A 21672-nucleotide genomic window follows, 5' to 3' on the forward strand; every position below is an offset into this window, starting at 1 on the left:
TAAGCCCATAGACAACTCCTCTGATCTCATCAGCTGAGATTTCTGAACCATAATGGCTCTAGGGTTAGAAAGAGATAGTGAAGTTGGATGGTGTGGACAGTTTGGAAGAATAAAGTGTGGGCCTTATTTAGAAATTTTGCCTTTTGTTTATCTGAGATGCTCATTTCATTTCTATTTGGAGACTCCATCTCTTCCTACTCACCCCCTCACTCATGGTTCTACTCAGATCTTGGCAGCTGCCCTATGAGTGAACTCTGGGATTCCCCTCTGGTGGATAAAACCTGAGAAGAACACAGAATGGAGACTCTCACCCCCTGATCCATGCCCCACATCCTTTAATCTTCTCACAAATTTACTCCCTTTTGCCATTCCCTCTCCCCACTCCAGTTCCCCAGAAGTTTACAGAAGAGAGGAAGGAGGAAGAGGAAGAGAGAGGCAATGGAAGAAAAGATGAAAGGAGGAAGAGAAATAAGAAGAGAAAATGGGATTTGAAAAGAAGGGCTTTTTAAAAGGAGGGGGAGAAAGAGGGAGGTGGAAAGGAAAATGATCAGGAGTTCTTGGGGAAAGGCCCATTGACAGTAATATAGAGTCCATAGGGATCCTATGCTGAAAATGACCTCGTGACAGAGGATAGGTAGAAACTGTGTGAGTCTGTTGGTACAGATTGGATTTGGGGACCCAGAAAGATGAGGGGAAGATTTTAGGAGATCTGGACAGGTGTCAGGGATGAAGATGGAGCAGAACTATGTTCCAGGCAGCCAGGCAGGGCCTCACCTCAGCCCTCTGGGTTCCCTGTCCTGGGAGTGGTTTCCTCCCTTCTGAGTGATGCTTAATCAATACAGTGCCATGGATGCTGTCAATTGTCCACCAGTCTGAACTCAGAGGGAGCTTCTCATCCAGGGTGGTCCAGACAGGCAAAGACTCCAACCTGACAGGAAGCATACTGGAAAGATGGGAAATGCCAAAAGAGGTTGGGAGAAGTAAGAGACTCTTTAAACCCTTTAGGAAGGAGGTAATGGTTTTTTCAGATCTCCTCTACCTTAAGTGACCAAACATGAAACTCAAAAATATTTCCACTCTACTACAATCCTGTGAATGTATCTTTCCTTTCCTTACAATTTTTCCAAATATTTTTATTAATTGATATTTTGTGGGTTCGTAGATTAGAGCTAGAAGTTTTCAGAATCCAACCCCCTCATTTTACAGATGAGGAAACTGTAGCTCTGAGAATTTATATGACTTATAAGTGTCTGAGGCAGGATTTGAACTTAGATTTTTCACACTCAAAGTTCAGCACTCCAATCACTACATCATTCTGCCTCTTATAGAGCCCTTTAATATTTACAAACATCCTTGACATATTTTGTCTCACTTCTGGCTCACCACAACTTGTGAAAATAGGTGCAATGGGTATGATTGTCTCCAGTTCTCAGAAGAAGAGGCTAAGGCCTAGAGAAATTAAATTAATATGAGACTATCACTGGTGCAGTTAGATATAGTTAGGCACAGTGGATAGAACGAAGCCTGGAATTGGGAGAACTTTGGTTCAGATCTGACCAGAAACGCTTTCTAGCTGTGTGACCCTGGGCAGGTCACTTAATCCCAATTGCCTAGTCCTTGCTGCTTTTCTGTCTTGTAACTGATACTAAGACAGAAGGTAGATTTTTTTTTTTAATGAGACTATCACCAGCCTGACAACCTGGTTCCTACCTATTTCCCACCCTTATTTCTCTCATTCACCTAATCTCTTTCCCAAAATGATCTACTAGTTGTGGTCCATAGATGGCATTTCATTCCCCACATATGTGGTTTTGCACTGGCTGACCCCCATGCCTGGAATGCCCTCCCTTATCACCTCTGACTCAGTTTCCCTGGTTTTCTTCAAGTCTTAGTTCAAATTTCACCTTCAGTTAGAAGCTTTCCCCAGTTCCTCTTGCTGCTCATACTTTTTCCTTTCAGAAACTCTTTATCTACTTTTTATATAGTTTATAATATAGCATGCAAAGCTTATATATTATTTAATGTTGTTTCTACCATTAGAATGTGATCTTCTTCAGGGCAGAAACTATAATTATCCTTTTTTTCTTCATTCCTTACTTTCTGTCTTAGTAACAACTCTACAACAGAAGAACAAGGGCTAGGCAATCAGCATTAAGTGACTTGCCTAGGATCATACAACTAGGAAGTATCTGAGACTAGATTTGAACTCAGGTCCTCCCAATTCTAGGCCTGGTACTCTATCCACTCAATCACCTAGTTACCTTTCTTTGTATTCACATTAGTTAGTCCAGCATCTAGTACCTAGTAATCACTTAATCAATGCTTTTTGATTGAGTTGACTGCATAATTCAAGGCTCACTAGAAATAACCTTAAATAGTAGAAACTCTGGATAAAGAGTCTGTCAGGGGCTCAGACCTGTGCTTGTTCTTTTTCTTTCCTCTTTTCCTCCTCCTCTTCCTCCTCCTGCTATTCTCCTATGTACTCCTGTGCTCCCTTTCCCCCTGGGCTCAAGGCCCATTTGGGGCAAGTATGAAGAGAGGTGGTTATCCTGGCCATTTTAGACTGTAAGCTAGAGGTCAGGAGTCATCCCCAAGTCTCTTCATCTAATACTCATGCACTTAGTTCTATTGAAGATGCAGTAACAGAGGGCTTGAAGCATGAAGAGATAGATCAGAGGAGAGTCAAGTCAGATAAAAGATTGATGAAGGGGAGGAGGACCAGGAGGAAGCCGAGGATGGACAAAGATGACAGCGATATCACAAATGTCCTTCCCCCACTCCCCCACCCCCCAGATTGAATACGAACATATCCTGTGGAGTTGAAGTTACCAGTGGTCTGGAGGCCCCACTCAGGTGGGTTTCCTATTTGCTTCCCCTTTGGGGGACCTCGCAGGGGTGATATCCAGGTCCCTGGAGCCGCCATCTGATTTATCGGGTGATAATGTTCTTTTATGGGATGGGACAAAGTGGTGTCAGCTCAGAGGGTTGCCATAAATCTTAGTTTTCTGGTCCCTCTCCCTCTGTTGTTCTTGTCCTTGTGTTCCCGGTTGCGATTTATGGCAGGATTGGCCTGGACCCTGGGGGCTTGGGTTCAGGTTTGGAGTGGGGAGGAGTAGCACAAAGTCTTTCTTCTCTTGTAAAGAGAGAGGCGGGGAGGAGGAAAAAGAAAGACTGACAGAGAAGAGAGAAAGAGAGAGAGGGAAGAAAAAAGAGGGAGAAGGAGAAGGAGGAAGGGAGAGAGAGACAAAGTCATTTGTTTTTCTTCTGTGTTTCTTCTTCCACAGTTCTTTCTCTTTATGAGGATAGCATCCTTTCTCGTAAGTCTCTCAGTATTGTCCTGGATCATTGTATTGCTACAAGTAGTAAAGTCTGTTACATTGGCATTGGATAGTTCTACAATGTTTCACTTTCAGAGAGAGAGAGAGAGAAGAGGCAGGGAGAGACAGACAGACAGAGACAGAGAGAGAGAACTTCATTGGGAGCCTACAGTATCCAATTCATAGCTGATTCACTCAGTGGAGAAAAGCATCCTAGATCTAGTTCCTATGAACCCAGCAAGCTAACTCAGCCTCCCACCTTCCTCTATGGTTCTGCAGTGAGGGATATTTGCTGTTCATAAAGAAGGTCAGAGGTTGGGTAGGGGTAGGGAGGGATAGGTCCCGTGTAGGTCCTTATCTGTAAATACAGTGTGATTTAGTATAAAGAACTCTGGGCCTGGGGTCAGAGAATTAGTTTGAATCTATCTCTTATTGCCTGATGTGACCTTGAATAGTCATTTTACTCTTCTGGGTCTCAGTTTCCTCATATGTAAAAATAAGAGGGTTTGATTCATGGCCTCTAAAGTTCCTTCTAGCTCTAAACCTTATTATCTCTGAATGGCATGTAATTCCCCTTTGTGCTACTTATGTATTTAGCTCCCCACCTTTCCAGCCATCCATCCCCTCCACCCCTTTCCCTGCTCCACCCCCCATCCAAGTCAAGGGAACATTTTCAACTTGGCTTTCTGAGGCACTTTTAAAAATTTGACTTCTGGCTTTCAATGTATTCATGAGACACTCACCTATTATTATTTTTTATTTTTTAAGATAAATTTTATTGATCTCATTTGTTTGTATATCACCTAATATTCCTTTGTATCTGTTTCCATTTCTCCTTCCAGAGATGAAAAAGTTCCTACTTTATAATAAAAATTATTTTACAACTTGTTTTATTTTGTTTTTATTCTGACCTTATTCTACTCCCTCTTATACTTTCAGGTACAAAGTAGGAAGAGAGGATTTTACATTAAAAAATTTTTTTAAGCCTCTAGGATTGAGACTAGTTCCCCTACTCCTTTTCTTGTATTCATACATCCTTGCCATGGCCCAAAAAGAGGAAATGGAAACTAAGGCATAAGGGGAAACCTCCCAGCTCCAGAAGGAATTCTTAACTGGGTCTATAAACTAAATCCATGCTATCATCCTCCTTGGACAGCACTAGTTAGATATTTGGCTCTTACTGTGCCCATGTGAGTAGTTTACAGACCTACTTGATAGGTGGTCATGGCATTGGCTCAAGCTGATTCTTAAATTTTCAGAGTAAACATTTACACATAGATAGCTGGAAAACACTACAAATCCAGGCTTGATTTATTATTTTATTAATGATCCAAACTTAAGAAAGTGATGGAGAAAACATTAATAATACAGATTAAACTTTGTGTCTTTTGACCTCCCCTCTACCACAGCAGGTTATAAAATATCCCCCATATAGCCCTGAGGAGATCAAGAAGCAAGAAATAAAGTGTTGGTTCTTTTGGACTAAGGAAGGAACAGGTTATGCTCTATGAGACCCACAGAAAAAACTGTACAGAATTTTATGTAGACCTAAAGATCCAATTCTCACTGCTAAAGTCTATGCCACCCTTAAATGGTTCAACCAACATTATTTTCATCAAGAAAATGACATTAAGAATCAAGTGCTGTATGACCTTGGGCAAGTCAGTTAACCCCCATTGCCTGGCTCTTACCACTCTTCTGCCTTGGAACCAATATATAGTATTGATTCTTAGGTGGGAGGTAAGGGTTAAGAAAAAAAAGAATCAAGTGCTAGGGGACAGAGTAAAGGCAGGAATTTGCCTGAGCTCTCCAAATTCCCCTTCAAACAACTTCAAAATAAAATCTCAAAACAAATTCTGGAGTGGCAGAACCAACAAAAGGATGGGGCTAAACAATTATCCCATCAAAGACAACTTTAGAAAACCAGGAGAAAAGGTCTGTCTCACTGGGATGAGAGTGGAACACAGTCTAGAGCAGGAAATACCTCAGTAAGCCAGGAGCAGGCCTTAGGCATAATTGAATAAGTTGGATTAGCCCACAGGATAGAAGGAAATTACAGAAGACCTTTTGCTGGCACTAGGTATAGAATTCTTTTGCATTGCCTATACAGTTCAGGGTTGCAGTTCTGGGGCAAAGAGGAGCACTAGCACACTAGCGTGTGATGCCTAAGGAAATGGGGATCCTGGTCACAGTTCCAAGATGAAAAAGAGCATTTGTGATCACTTACAGACTTTCATCACATGCCCACATTTTGGTGACCATACCTCCTCTTATATCATACCACCTTGGAAGAACTAAAAACTTACAGACACACACACACACACACACACACACACACACACACACACACACACACACAACTAGCTCGGAAATAGCAGCATGAATGACTTGAGACTTAAAACAGTAGCTTCTCCACCACAGCAGGTGAACCCAATTTTAATGTAAAGTTAAGTCAAGAATTAGGCTAGAAAAATGAGAAAACATCATCAATGAAAAAAATCTAATCATAGAAAGTTGCAATGGTGATAGAAAAGATCAAACCAACTCAGAAGAAGACAATAAAGTCAGCACAGCTAGATAAAAAGTCTAAGAGAAAAATGTGAATTGGCAAAAATCCTAAAAAGAATCTCTGAAAGAGCTCACAAAGGATTTAAAATATCAAATAGGAGAGATAGAAGAAATTTCTGGAAAGAAATGAGAGGGATACAAGAAAAATAATGAAAAAAATCAATAGTTTGGTAAAAGAGGCTTAAAAAATACTGAAGAAAATAACATCTTTAAAAATAGGTCAAATGATAAAAGAGGCACTAAAATCAATTGAAGAGAACTTCTTAAAAAGCAGAATTTACCAAAGGGGAAAAGATGTACAAAAATTCACTGAAGAAAAGAATCCTCAACAAAGTAGAATTGGCCAAATGGAAAAGGAAATACAAAAGCTCACTGAAGAAAATAATTCTTTTACAATTTGAATTGGGTAAGTGGAAGCTAATGATTCTAAGAAACATCAAAATGAAATTTAAAGGATGGAAAAAAATAGAAGAAAATGTAAGATGTATCATTGGAAAAATAATTGACTTGGAAAATAGATTGAGGAGAGAAAACATAAGAATTATTGGACTACTTGAAAGCCACAATAAAAAAGAGCCTATATTTCAATACATTATTAAGAAAAACTGCCTTGATATCCTAGAACCAAAGGGTAAAATAGAAATTGAAAGAATTCACTGATCACCTCCCAAAAGAGATGCCCAAATGAAAACTCTTAGCAATATTATAACCAAATTCTAGCCCTCCTAGATCAAGAAGAAAATATTGCAAGTAACCAGAAGGAAACAATTCAAATGTTGTGGAACCACAATCAAGCTAACACAAGATTTAGCAGATTATATATTTAATCATCATTGGGCTTGGAATATGATTTTCTGGAGTGCAAAGGAACTAGGATTATGACTCAGAATCACCTACCTTACAAAACTGAATCTAATCCTTTAAGGTGGGGAGGGATGACTATTTAATGAAATAGAGCACTTTAAAGTACTCCTGATGAAAAGACCAGGGATGAATAGAAAATCTGACTTTCAAATATAAGCCTCAAGAGTAGCATAAAAGGTAAATAGGAAAGTGAAATTATAAGGGATTCAGTGAGTTTAAACTATTTATATTCCTACATGGAAAGATATACTTAAAACTCCCAAGACCTTTATCATCAGGGCAGTACAAAGGAAAATACATAGACAAAGGGTATGGGTGTGAGTTGAGTATAATGGAATGATATCTAAAAAAATAAAATTAAGGACTAAAAAAGAGGGATGCATACGGAGAAGGAGAAAGGAGAAGATAAAGTGGACCAATTATTTCACATAAATGTGTTGAAAAAGAGCTTTTACAGTGGAGGGGGAAATGGAAGTGTGGTCAACAACACTTGAACCTTACTTTCATTGGAAATGGTTCAAAGGGAGAATAATATACATACTCAGTTGGTTATAGGCATCTAGTAGTAGTCTCTCGGTAACCGAGGATGACGATTGTCTTTGTGTGTTTTTGTGCACAAAGACACTTGTGCATGAAGATTTAAGTGGAAAAGTCAATGCACAGAGACAGTCCCACTCTCTCGGCGTTGGAAGCCTGGGTCCATTGGCACGAAAAGTTGTTACATCTGGAGACTTCCTCAGCTGCATTGGATGGCCGTGTTGTCTTTTGTGCTCCAACACGCCCTAAGCACTCCACAGTGCTTTGCTGCGTTGCCATCACAGCCGCTGAACCTTCTTATTGGTTTCTTCCACCTGTTCCGACGAAACAGTCTTCACATGCTGGGTGAGCAAAGCCCTGGTTCACCAGGGGTCTACCACCCGATGACTACCCTCACAAGGTTTAGCTGGCCTGTCAAAGCTGTTATAGGCATCTAGATTACCCTAAAAGTAGTACTGGATGGGCATAAGAGAAGGATGGAGACATCATGATAGAAGGGAAAGTAGATTGGTAGAGGCAGAGGTGAGAAGCAAAATACTTTTGAGGAGGGAGTGAAAGGAAAGAGAGAGAGAGAGAGAGAGAGAGAGAGTCAGAGAGAGAGAGAGAGAGAGAGAGAGAGAGAGAGAGAGAGAGAGAGAGAGAGAGAGGAGGAGGAGGAGGAGGAGGAGGAGAAGAAGAAGAAGAAGAAAATAGGAGAAACAGGAGAAAAAAGAATGGAAGGAAATAACATAAATAAAATAAATAGTAATCATAACTGAAAAAAATTTACAGCAAATTTCTCTGACAAAGGCCTCAATATACATATTATACATATAAAAATATTTCTCAAAAATACAGAGAATGGAGTCAAATTCACAAGAAATGCAAGTCTTTACCAATAGATCAATGGTCAACATATACAAACAGGCAAATTTGATATGAAGAAATCAAAGTCATCTATAGTCATATGAAAAAATGTTCTGAATCACTATCGATTAGAGAAATGAAATTTAAAACAACTCTGAGGTACCACCTCACACCTAGAAGACTGGTTAATATGAAAGAAAAGGAAAATAATAAACAGTGGAGGGGATATGGGAAAATTAGGGTGCTAGTGTACTCTTGGTGGAGTAGTTAACTGATCCAACCATTCTGAAGAGCAATTTGGAAATATGCCCAAAGGGTTATAAAACTGTGCATATACTTTGATCCAGGATGTCATTATTAGGTCTGTATCCCTAAGAGATTAAAAAAAAAACAAAAAGGAAAAGGACCTACATGTACAAAAGCATTTATAAAAACTATTTTTGGAGGACAAAGAATTGGAAATTGAGGAGATGACTCTCAATTTGAGGATGGCAGAACAAATTATGATATATTATTTTAATGGAATATTATAAGAAATGACAAGTGGGATGCTTTCAGAATAACCTGGAAGGATTTATATGAACTGATAGAAAGTGAAATGAGCAGAACCAGGGGAACAGTGTAAACAGTAAAAGCAATATTGTACAATGATCAACTGTGAAAGAGCCATTCTCAGCAATAGGAAAAATGCCATCCACTTCCAGAGAAAGAATTGAAGTCTGAATGCAAACTGAAAAATATTTGAAAGTTTTCTTCCTTTTTTCCCCATTTTCTATTACATAACACAACTAATATGGAAATAGATTTTGCATGTGTGTACATGTATATCCTATATAAAATTTCTTGCCTTTTGATGAGAGGATAGGGAAAAGAGAGGGGGAGAGAATTTGGAACTTATAATTTTGGAAAACATGTTGAAAATATTTTTACATGTAATTGGAAGAATAAAATTTTAATAAAAATTTTAAAAAGAATCAACTACTAGGGAGTGAAATTCATAGCCTAAAATACAATTTTACTTTTGTATTTTGATGTGCTTGTGGAAATGTTCTTTTGTATTTAATAAATGAATAAGTAAATTATTTTATATTAAAGGGAGGAGAAGGGAACAAATATTTATATAGCACCTACTACATTTCTAGGCACTGTGCTAAGCATTTACAAATATTTCATTTGATCCTCAGAACAATCCTGTTAAGTAGGTACTGTTTTCCTAATTTAATAGTTGTGGAAACTAAGGCATGCAGCAGTTAAGTGACTTGCCCTGGGACATTTGCTAATAATTGTCTGAGGCTAGATTTGAACTCCAATCTTCCAGGTCTAGCACTCTATCCTCTGCATCATCTTGCTGCTAATAAAATAAATGTGCTTAATAAATGTAATAGAATTAATTAGAATAAAAATTATTTTAAAAATATAATAAAAGAAAATGCATTAACACTTATTTTGCTCTGTCCCCTCAGGACTATGGGATCTTTACATCTGAGTCATAGCTGAAATCTACTATAAATATTATGTCTTAATAGAAAATTAGCTCCTTGAGAGTAGGGGACTACCCTTGCTTTTGTGTTTGTCTCTCTGTTATTAATACATTGCTTCCCACAGTTAAGTGTTCAATAAATACTTTCCCTCCCTCCCTCCCTCCCTCTCCCTTCCCTCCCTCTCCCTTCCCTCCTTCCCTCCTTCCTTCCCTCCCTCCTTCCTTCCTTCCTTCCTTCCTTCCTTCCTTCCTTCCTTCCTTCCTTCCTTCCTTCCTTCCTTCCTTCCTTCCTTCCTTCCTTCCTTCCTTCCTTCCTTCCTTTTTTTGGGTGGGGGGGATTTTTTTCCATTTGAATTAGTTTATTTAGTCAATTTAGAGCATTTTTCCTTGGTTACAATAATCACATTATTACCCTCCCTCTCCTCTACCCACCCTTCCCAAAGCCAACATCCAATTTTATTGGGTATTACTTGTGTCCTTGATCAGAACTTATTTCCATGATGTTGATGTTTGCACTAGGATGTTCATTTAGAGTCTACATCCCCAACCATATTCCTTCGATCCATGTATTCAAGCAGTTGTTTTACTTGTGTTTCTACTCCCACAGTTTTCCCTCTGAATGTGGATGGATAGTGTTCTTTCTCATAGATCCCTCCGGGTTGTTCAGGATCACTGCATTGCCACTAATGGAGAAGTCCATTACCTTCGATTGTACCACAGTGTATCAGTCTCTGTGTACAATGTTTTCCTGGTTCTGCTCCTCTCACTCTGCATCACTTCCTGGAGGTTGTTCCAGTCTCCATGGAATTCCTCCACTTTATTATTCCTTTTAGCACAATAGTATTCCATCACCAACAGATACCACAATTTGTTCAGCCATTCCCCAATTGAAGGGCATCCCCTCATTTTCCAATTTTTTGCCACCACAAAGAGTGCAGCTATGAATATTCTTGTACAAGTCTTTTCCCTTAGTATCTCTTTGGGGTACAAACCCAGCAGTGCTATGGCTGGATCAAAGGGCAGACAGTCTCTTAGTGCCCTTTGGGCCCATCCTTCCTTTTCCCAGCCCTCTGGGACTTTGAAGTAAACTCTCATCTTCCATGAATGGCTCAGGGGAAGGTTTCCTGTTCTTGCCTGCAAATATTCTCACTCATGTCTGACTCTCTTGGAGATAACTTTTGCATGTTTGAATGCCTCCAAGAATGTGAGCCTGGAATAGGTTTACAAGATATGCTTTGGTGTGTGTGCGTTGGTGAGAGAAAGACTATATCATAGGCCTGAGTGAAAAAATCAGGCCAAGGCAGCTGAGGGATTCAGACAGATGCTGGGCTACAAATTCAGTTTCGGCTTTCAGGAGGACAGTTAGACTTCCTTCTGATGAATCATGTTTTCGATTTTAATATGTTGAGGTACCTTAGGCTTGCTGTGATTCAAGGTGAGAGTGGGATGGTGAGGAAGTCATCCAGGGCCATTGCTGTTGCTGAACTGAAGAGGTGTGACTGAGCTGTCTGGGAAAAGTAAAGAAGAGAAGAAATAAGAAGAGGAAAAAGTATAAAAAGAAGGGAAAAGAGAAAGGGGAGAGGAAGAGGAAGGGGAAAAGAGAAAGAGATGGGAAAAGGAAAGAAAGGAAAAGGAAAGGGAACAGGAGAAAGAACAAACAGAAAGGGAAAGAGAAAAGAAAAAAGCAAATGAAGGTAAAAAAGAGAGGGATGGAGCAAGGGAACACTGAAAGTAAAAGGAAGAGGAAAAGAGAGACTTTCTTGGACTATTCTTATCACTAAACTCTTCCTTTGACCTCTCATTCATGCAGTCATGCAACAAATAAACTAATATGTGTAGTGGAGAGAGAACTGGCTTTAGAGTCTGGAGGACCTGGATTCAAGACTGATTTCTAACACAATAGGCTTTATGACTTGGCCAAATTATTTAACTTCTCAGTGTTCAGAGCAACTCTCAAAGATATTCTCAGCCTGGCAACCTTGAAATGGTGGGTTTTAAAAAATTTTAATCACTGTATTTAATATACTTGGTTCCCTTTGCAATAGTATTATTTTATTTCATGCATTTAACAGTGTTATTCTAAGAAGACATCCATGGGTTCTACCCTATTGTCAAAAAGGTCCATGATCCCCACAAAAGGTTAAGAATCCTTGCTCTATAAATTGCTGACCTATACTGGTAGATGAAGTTTCCTAAACCAATAAAATCAAAGATTCTGTCCTTATCCATATCCTTACCTTAGATGCAATTCATCGACATTTAGTGTCTATTCTAGTTATCTGATCCTGATGAAATACTGATCCTGATGAAATTGATTACTATGTGTTGGGTGTGCACACTTTATATTGCCTCCTCTCCTAGACTGCAAGACCCATGAAAGGAGGGGCCCCGTTTTAGATATATTTTATTTCTGCCTCCCCCCCCCCCAATGTTCATAACAGCTCTAGCTACTGATCTGGCACTCAATAAATCTTTGCTGAATGATGAGAAGAGAAGAGAGACGAAGTCAGAGACAGAGGTGGAAAGGAGAGAGAGAGAAAGGGGAAAAGAGGGTGGGGGGGGAGGGAAAGAGAAGAGGGGGAGAGAAGACACTTTTTTCTCTAGTCCTTGGTGGTGCCCTGATCATTCTCTGCCTCCCTCCTGGCTACCCAAACATTGTGCTGGGCTCTGTCCTCAGTTAAATATATGGAATTATCTATTAACAATACTTCAATATTTATTACATTGATTTCACTTTAAATGCTTTGTAAATCATAGCAAAAAAAAAAAATAATGGCCTTCCAACGGAGAGTCATATACCGTAATCAACTGGAAGAAAGTCGGCATTGTAATTTAAAAGAAAAAAATCCTTATGTGAGTCTCGTTTAAATTAAGAGACAGGACGTGATTCCAATAATAAGGCCCAAGTGAGACTAGTTTTTCTTGGCAAATTAGTAGAGGTTTTAACTGGAACTGAAAAGGTGTTAAGGTGGAACACTGACCTTATTAGACCTTAATTATTTTCTGTTGTTATATTACAGGAGCTGAGGATTTTCCCCCCCAAAGTGGCTATGTTAAGCCCTGTCTCAGAAATTTTGGTTTTATGGAGATATCACTCCTCAAGAGGCATTAGTGAATTGGAAATGAGACACTTCACCCTTTCCCCCTTCTCCGTTCCTGGCCCTCCTAGTCCTTGCTCTTCCTTTTTATAAAAATGGCCCCTCCCTCATCCTTGAAAACGTTTTGCCCTTCCTCTCCCCCCACTGCCATCCCCTGAAAGCTTGCTAGGTTTTAGCTCTCCTTCCCTTTTTCTTCCTTTTTACCTTTCTACATTACCTTCCTTATTTTGCATTTTACCTTTCTAGACAGATAGACAAGACTTCCCAAAGCTGAGAAAGAGAGGTGATAAAAACATTGATAATGAAGGGATTGGGGAAGGGAGTGCAGAAGAGAAGATTAGGCTCCAAAGAGTGGGAAGACCCCGTTTCTTCTCTTACCTCAGGATCTCAAATCTGTCTTCCTGTTCTATCCCCCAGGCTGGTGTTAATAGACTGAAAGGTGATGGCAGGGGGAATTTCTGAGTAACCAGCCCTCTAGGCAGTGTATCCAAACAATATCTACTATTCTGTCCTATGGTGGGAAAGAGAAGATGGGCTTGAGGATACTGTCCTAGCTCCTGGGGCATCTGTCCAGTTGCTCTTAGGGGTCTACAATAATGGGGCCTGGACCATAATTTCCACCCTTCCACTCCCAGCATGTGCAATATGTGCAAATGTATGAATGAAAAAAAATTCATGATATGCTTTGCTAGATTTAAAAAAAGCAATGAAAAACAAGCAAGCAAAGCAGTTCCTATCTTTAAGGAGGTGCTAATGGGGAAAGACAATACGCATAGGCCAATTAGAATGGGGGTGTGGTACCATGGTCTTTTTGAGATTCTATAACCATAAAAAAAATCATCTGGTGGCTACCTCTCTAAAGATACTGCCTGTGTTGTTATAACTAGGCTGACTCTCAGACAAATGAACAGCCCATTCTTTGAGTTATGTCTAACTATGCATGACCCCATTTGGGGATTTCTTGGCAAAGATACTGGAATGGTTTGCCATGTCCTTCTCCAGCCCATTGTACAGATAAGGAAACTGAAGCAGAGTTAAATGGTTACATAGCTAGTAAGAGTTTGGGCTTGGATTTGAACTCAGGAAGATGTCTTCCAAGCCTAATACTCTATCCACTGAGCCACTTAACTGCTGTCTTTGGTCTATACTCAAAGACTTTCCAGCTTGGTAGGGTGTTGAAGATCTTATCATGTACTGACATAGTCTTTAATCAGTCAATCAGTAATCATTTATTAAGAATCTCATGAATATGGAGAAGATACAAAGACAAAAATGAAATAGTCTCTATTTGAGAAACTTACATTTTTATGGGGGCAGGGGGAAGATACAACATTCATACATACCTATAAAATAAATGAAAGGTGGGGCAGGTGGGTTGCTCAATGGATAGCAAGCCAGGCTTAGAAATGGGAAGTCCTGGGTTCAAATTAGGTTTCAGATATTTCCTATCTATGTGACTGAGTAAATCATGTAACCCCTAATACTTAGCCCTTCCTGCTCTTCTGCCTTGGAACTGATACTTAGTATTGATTCTAAGTATATTGATTCTAAGTAAGGAAATGGTTTTTTAAAAAATCAAAGATATTTTATTTTCCCCGTTATATGTAATAATAATTTTCAACATATATTTTCCAAAATTATAAGATCCAAACCATCTCTTTTCCTCCCTTCACTCCCCACACTTGGATATGGTAAACAATTTGATCTGGGCCACACAAGTATCATGTAAAACATGCTTCCATATTGTCATTGTTGTAAAAGTACAATTATACAAAATAAAAATAAAACTGTAAATACCCTGATGTATGCTTTGATCTGCATCCATCTGACTCTAGCAGGTCTTTCTCTGGAGGTAGATAGTATTCCTTGTCATAAGCCTCTCAGAATTGTCCCAGATCATTGCATTGCTGAGAGAAGCCAAGTAAGTTTTCACAGTTGATCCTCGTACAATATGCTGTTAGCTGTTGCTGTGTACAGTATTCTCCTGGTTCAGCTTATTTTGCTCTACATCAGTTTAGGCAGATCTTTCCAGCTTTTTCTGAAATCATCTTGTTTATCATTTCTTATAGCACAATAGTATTCCATCACCAATATGAACCACAATTTGTTTAGCCATTCTCCAAATGATGGACATCTCCTCAATTTCCAATTACACAAAAAGAGCTGCTACAAATATTTTTATATAAGTAGGTCCTTTCCCCTTTTTATGATCTCTTTGGGATACAGACCCAGTAGTGATATTATAGGATCAAAGGATATGCATAGTTTCATAGCCCTTTGGGCATAGTTCCAAAATGCCCTACAGAATAGTCAGATCAGTTCACAATTCCACCAATAATGTATTGTGCCCCAATTTTTCCACCTCCCCTCTAACATTTACCACTTTACTTTCAAATTGGTCAATCCGATAGGTATGAGGTGGTACCTACGCATGGCTTTAGTTTTAGGTTTTCAAATCAAGAGTGATTTAGAACATTTTTTCATATAATTATTGATGGGTTTGGTTTAGAAAGCAAGGATTTTTTTACATAATGGAAGATAGTATTGTTTCTTGGGGAAGGTGACACTAATAGCTTTGAGATGGGTGGTGAGATTAGAGAAGAACTCATGGTACTTGGATTTATCTTTGAAAAACACCAGGCAAAATGGGAAAGGACTTACTTGTACAAAAATATTTCTAGCTGTTCTTTTTGTGGTGGCAAAGAATTGGAAACTAAAGGAATGCCCATCAATTGGGGAATGACTGAACAAATTGTGGTATATGATGGTGATGGAATATTATTGTGCTTTAAGAAATGATGAAGAGGATGATTTCAGAAAGAACCAGAAAGACTTCTGTGAACTGATGCAGAGTGAAATATGCAGAATCAGGAGAACACTGTACAAAGTTACAGCAATATTGTGGAATGGCTAACTGTGATAAACTTAGCTATTCTCAGCAATACAATGATCCAGGACAGCTCTGCAGGATTTATGATAAAAAATGCTATCCACCTCCAGAGAAAGAACTGTTGAACTAGGAATACAGAGAAAGCATACAATTTTTCACTTGTTTATCTGTGTATATGTTTTGGGGTTTTGGTTTTATAAGATTATTCACTTATAAAAATGAATAATATGGAAATATATTTTGCATGATAATACATGCATAACCCAGAAAAAAGAAAAAACAAATGAAACAAGAATAAAGGAAAATTTTATGGGAAAAAAGAAAAATATCAGACATTCTAAGAGGTGAGAACAGGAGACAAGTTCATACCTGGTTGGAGGACAGATTGTATAGATGCAAGAAAGCTAGAGGTAGATTGTATTGTGTGAGAAACAGCAAGGTCAATTTGACTGGACTGAAGACTATATGAAAGGGAGTAGCATATAATAAGGTTGGAAGAATAAGTTGGAAATAGATGTGAAGGGATTTAAAAGCCAAGAAGAAGAGTCCAAATCTGATCTTAGAGTTATTAGGGAGCAAAGTCCACCTCAAGTCCCATCGAGGTACTAGAGTAAGATAGTAGTAGGACCCCCTCATAATAGACAAATTAAAGGGGATCAGACTTTTAGCTCCATCACAATTTTGGCCAAATATCTACTGGGTATAGATCCGACAGCTAGCACAATGGACCTGAGCCTCTAACTCTCTTTTTATGTATAAAGTGGTACTGTGAATAGAATGCTGGACCTGGAGTCAAGAGGACTCTTCTTTCTGAGTTAAAAAACTTACTAGCTGTGTGATACTGGGTAAGTCACTTAATCCCATTGACTTCAATTTCCTCATCTATAAATTTAGCTAGAGAAGGAAATGGCAAACCATTCCAATATCTTTGCCAGAAGAACCCCAAATGGGGTCAGGAAGAGTTGGACACAACTGAATACTTCATATTAGATAAATTAAAGAGGCCCAAATTCAGTCTCAACACAGTTTTGGCCAAATGCCCACTAGATGTAGATATGACAGCTAGCATTATGGGCCAGAGCCATGACAGCTAGCATTATGGGCCAGAGCCACTAACTCCTTTTAGGGTATAGGAAAAGGGGAAGGGAAGGGCATGAGCACTTTTAACTCTAGACTTCCCCTTCTTACAAGTGACCTGATAAAGATCTTGCTCTGGAGGAGAGCACAGGAGTAGGACTCATGCTCCAAGGATTTTGAATCTCAAAGTTGGAAGGAAACTCCATCATCTAATTTGTGACAGCCAGCCTCCATCTGAAGACCTCTAAATAGAGGAGAACAGATAGGTGGCTCAGTAGATAAGAGTGCCAGACTCAGTCAGGAAGAATTGAGTTCAAATATAGATTCAGACACTTACTAGTTGTGTGGCCCCAGGTATTCACTTAACCCTGCTTGCCTCAGTTTCCTCATCTGTAAAATGAGCTGGAGAAGGAAATGACAAACCACGACAGTATCTTTGCCAGCAAAACCCCAAAGGGAGTCATAAAGTGTTGGACAGAACCCAACAACAAAAGAGTAGAGGAATTTCCTACCCTCTGACTGCTCATTCTTTTTAGACAGAACTAATTTAAAGAGGTTTTTCCATACTTTGCTGATTGTCTTTAAGTTTACCTTCCAGGGTCAAGAAGAACGAATCTAATCTCTCTTCCAAATAACATCCTTTTAAATGTTTGAATACAGTTATGGCCTTCCTCCTATTTTCTCTTCTCCATACAGAACATCCCCAATTCCTTCCATTGCTCCTTGTATGCCTCCATCTCCAGGGCCCTCAACATTCTGGATGATCTCTTCTGACAGTTCAGTTTATCAATGTTCTTCCCAAAATGAACTATTTGAAAACTAACACACTACTCCAGATATGGCCTGACCTGGGCAGAATGCAGTGGGATCTTCCTTTCTCCTACTGGATAATACCCCTCCCTTAATACAGCCCAAGACAGATAGCATTCATTCTTTGTGCTTCATTGCCTCGCTGTTCACTCACTCGCTCATGCTGGGCAGTCTGAGAACTCCCAGGTCCTGAAGGCGGGGGCTTTTCATTACTATTACTTCATTTCAATAATTCCTGTATTCCTCTGTTTGATCTGGTCCTTGATCTCAACTCTCATGCTTGAGATGCCTTGTACATTCCAAATGAGCTCTCCAGGAAGTGATGCAGAGTGAAAGGAGCAGAACCAGGAAAACAATGTACACAGAGACTGATACATTGTGGTATAATCGAAGGTGATGGACTTCTCCATTAATGACAATGCAATGTCCCTGAACAATCTCTTGGGCATGAATGAAAATAATAGACTTAGGTGAAGCAAGAATGTAACCCAACTCAGAAACTTGGTATCCTCTCATCATTGTTCCAGGCTCCATGAAATTCCTCTACTTTATTATTCCTTTTAGCACAATAGTATTCCATCACCAAAATATACCACAATTTGTTCAGCCATTCCCCAATTGAAGGGCATCCCCTCATTTTCCAATTTTTGGCCACCACAAAGAGCGCAGCTATGAATATTCTTGTACAAGTCTTTTTCCTTATTGTCTCTTTGGGGTACAAACCCAGCAGTGCTATGGCTGGATCAAAGGGCAGACAGTCTTTTAGCACCCTTTGGGCATAGTTCCAAATTGCCCTCCAGAATGGTTGGATCAATTCACAACTCCAGAAGCAATGCAAGCATATTTTTCAAGTGATTGGCCTCCTTCCTCTCTTTTACCCTCCCCTGTTTTCTCTTGGTGTCTCTGCTTTCCTGCCTCTCTCTATATAATTTGCAGACTGGGCTAGTCCCTTAACTTGGCTTATATCTTTGGATTCAGTCTCCAACAAAGGAAATATTCTCTTGGGTTCCTTCAGAGAAAAGAAAATATGTTTTCCAAATGGAAATCCAGGACACACTATTTGATGAAGAATATGCTTTCTGCAAAACTTTGTAGCAAAATATACTTCTACCACTTTGAAAAAGGAACTGTTGGAAGGCCACAATAAGGAGGCTTTCCATCTGAAGGGATCTCTAGGAGTATGGCTACACACATATGCATGGGTGATAAAGAAGTGTGGCTCTCAAACTTTTTAGTTTTAGAAGTCTTTTACATTCTTCAAAATTATTAAGGACAACCCCAGAGAGCTTTTTGTTTATGTTACATTTATTGATATTTACCATATTTGAAATTAAAATGGCTTAGTATTATTATGAAGGGGTAGCAAGATGTCAGCCATAGAGGATCTAGCCTGAAGTCGGGGAAACTCATCTTCCTCAATTCAAATGTGACCTCAGTTACTTACTTAGCTGTGTGACCTTGGCCAAGTCACTTAACCCTATTTGCCTCAGTTTCCTCACCTGGAAAATGAGTTGGACAAGGAAATAGCAAACCCTTCAAGTATCTTTGCTATGAAAATCTCAAATGGCATCATGAAGTGTTAGACATGATGGAAAAACAATTTAACAAGAAAATTATTATGAAAATAGCTTTGACCTTACAGAGCCTCTTGAAAAGGTCTCAGGGCCTACTGAGATCCCCACATGACATTTTGAGAACCACTGCTCCAGAGGACCAACATGGACACAGGATGTCCCCCAGAGGGGATTGAAAAGAAGGATGCCTCTTGGGCTTTTGGCATGCAAGGAATCCAGATCACTCTCATCTTTGGTCTGGCTAGACTTGCTCTCCAGGTGGGTCTCCCTCACTCTCACCTCCTGCCTTGTCTCTCCCCTAACCCTCACCCAAGCTGAACCAAGAGGTGCCTCAGAGAGAATCCAGCAGATTCTGAGCTGTTTGTTTTGGGTTCAATGGAATCTCATTTACACGTGTTAATTGCAACTAATTGGCTCTAATTGGATGAACAGGAAACCCTCTGGGAGCACTCATACCTTTAATTTGTAGTAAATATCATTAATTAACATATGCTAATTAGAGCCAATTAACATTGATTAAGGGTTGCCAGCTACTTGGAAAGTACAACTCTCCACTGCCGTTGGGTGCGTTAAGTCAGCACAAAATATGATACATGAAGTCTGGGGGAAGGAAAGGGCTAGCATGGCTAGGTGGCATCTGCTAAGAGCATCAGCGGCTCAGCCAGCTTCTGCCTGTCTTGTCACATCCCCAGCACCCTGGGCCCAGGGAGCAGTGAGTGAGAAGAACACAGCCAGGAGCCAAGACCCATCATGCAGGAAAGCCAAGCTGCCATGTCTCCAGAGACAAGGGGCTACAGATGGGAGACTAGGAAGCAGTGATGAGATCTTGGCTGTTAGTCTTCTTGGGAGTATGGAACAATTGGGCAGCAGGCTCCTGAGCCCCTGGACACTCTGTCTACTAAGCCCAGCAAAGGTTCCTAGGCTCATTAGATCAATGGATCAATGAGAACCTTCTGGGGATAGGGGAAGGGGTAGCCTGAACAGGTGGTGATTGCTCCTCTTCTATCTGACATGGAGAGTTTGGGGGGGAAGGTCTCACAACTTTCCCTCTACCTCATTCCCTAATCAATGATTCCCTGGCTTTAGAATCCACTGGACATAAAATGTTAGAAAGAGAAACTTCTGTGTTTTGATGAGTTGGATTGTTGCCCAAGATTATCCAAAGAATTTGGGAGAGTGGGGAAAAAACCCTCCAGATTTCAATTTCAGCTCTGTCATTTTCTTTCTCCCTTTTTTAAACCCTTACTTTCTGTTCTAGAATCAATACTTTGGCAGAAAAGCAGTAGACAATTGGGGTTAAGTGACTTGCCCAGGGTCACACAGCTAGGAAGTATCTGAGGCCGTATTTGAACTCAGGACCTCCTGACTCTAGGTTTGGTACTCTATCTACTGGGCCATTTAGCTGCTGCCTCTGTCACTGTCTATAAGTACAATCTTAGCAAGTCATTTACCTCCCTGAGCCTCAGTTTCCTTATCTATAAAATGGGAATGATATTTGTAATACTTGATCTTTTGTGAGGGTCAAATCAGATAATACCTAGAGGAAAAATATTCTAAATTAATTAATTAAATAAATAGCACATAGGGAGGTGGACTATATTTTGTTTGTCCTTCAGATGATTAGAAGAGAAAACCAGGGCCCAAAACAAAGGGTTCTTAATATTATTTTTTTCAAATCAGGCTCCTTTGACAGTAAGGGGAAATCTATGGACCCTTTCTCAACATAACGACTTTTTAATACATAAAATAAAAAAAAATAGGATTCAGAGGAAGTCAGTTATTGAAATGGTTGTCAAAACATATTTTTATTTTTTTAAAAGTTCACAAACCTTAGGTCTAAAGATTGAGGAAGTGAAAGGGCTAGCTGCTTCATCCTCTCATAAGAAACATGGCAGGAGTCTAACTTTCCTAAAACACAAAGACAGGGGAATGCATTTATACTCCACTGCCTCCAATTCCACACCCCCATACAACTGACTAGACAAACTTTACTAATCCCTCTTACCAAACTGGGCCCTGGACAATTGTCTCTCCCTTCTCCCTTCTACCTGGTCAAAAGTAATTCAAAACTTGCCTTTTTAAAGATGTTGCCCATTTTTTAAACCTTCCTTCACTTCTGTATTGCCAAGCTGCCAAAGCTATACTGACTCCCTATTCTGTCCCCTCCTGAACCCAAGTTAACTTTGGGGAGAATTATTACAAGAGGAAAAGCTCAGTGACAAGCCATAAAATGGGTATAAGTTCCCTTACTGTAGAGAAATCATTTGACTATTACCAAAAAACGATCTCTATTTACTGAATCGATTGAAGTGAAATATTTCTCCAAATCTTGGGAGGGTTTGAACATGAATCACAGGTACTTTATGGAGCTCAGTCATGTTGTAATGATAAATTTAGAACTGAAAGAAACTGTGGAGGTCATCTTGTCCAATCCTCCATTTTATAGATGACAAAGCTTATGGCAGGTTGAAAAGACTTGACTATGACCAAGCAAGTAGCAAAGTCAGAATTGGAACCCAAGGCTCTGCCACCAAGTCTAATGATCTTTCTACAATATACCATGAGACCTAAGAGCTGAAATTCTCAAAGACCTCCTCTCTAGAACCTTCAG

This window comes from Monodelphis domestica, chromosome 2 (assembly GCF_027887165.1).
Source record: "Monodelphis domestica isolate mMonDom1 chromosome 2, mMonDom1.pri, whole genome shotgun sequence".
NCBI classification, from domain to species: Eukaryota; Metazoa; Chordata; class Mammalia; order Didelphimorphia; family Didelphidae; genus Monodelphis; species Monodelphis domestica.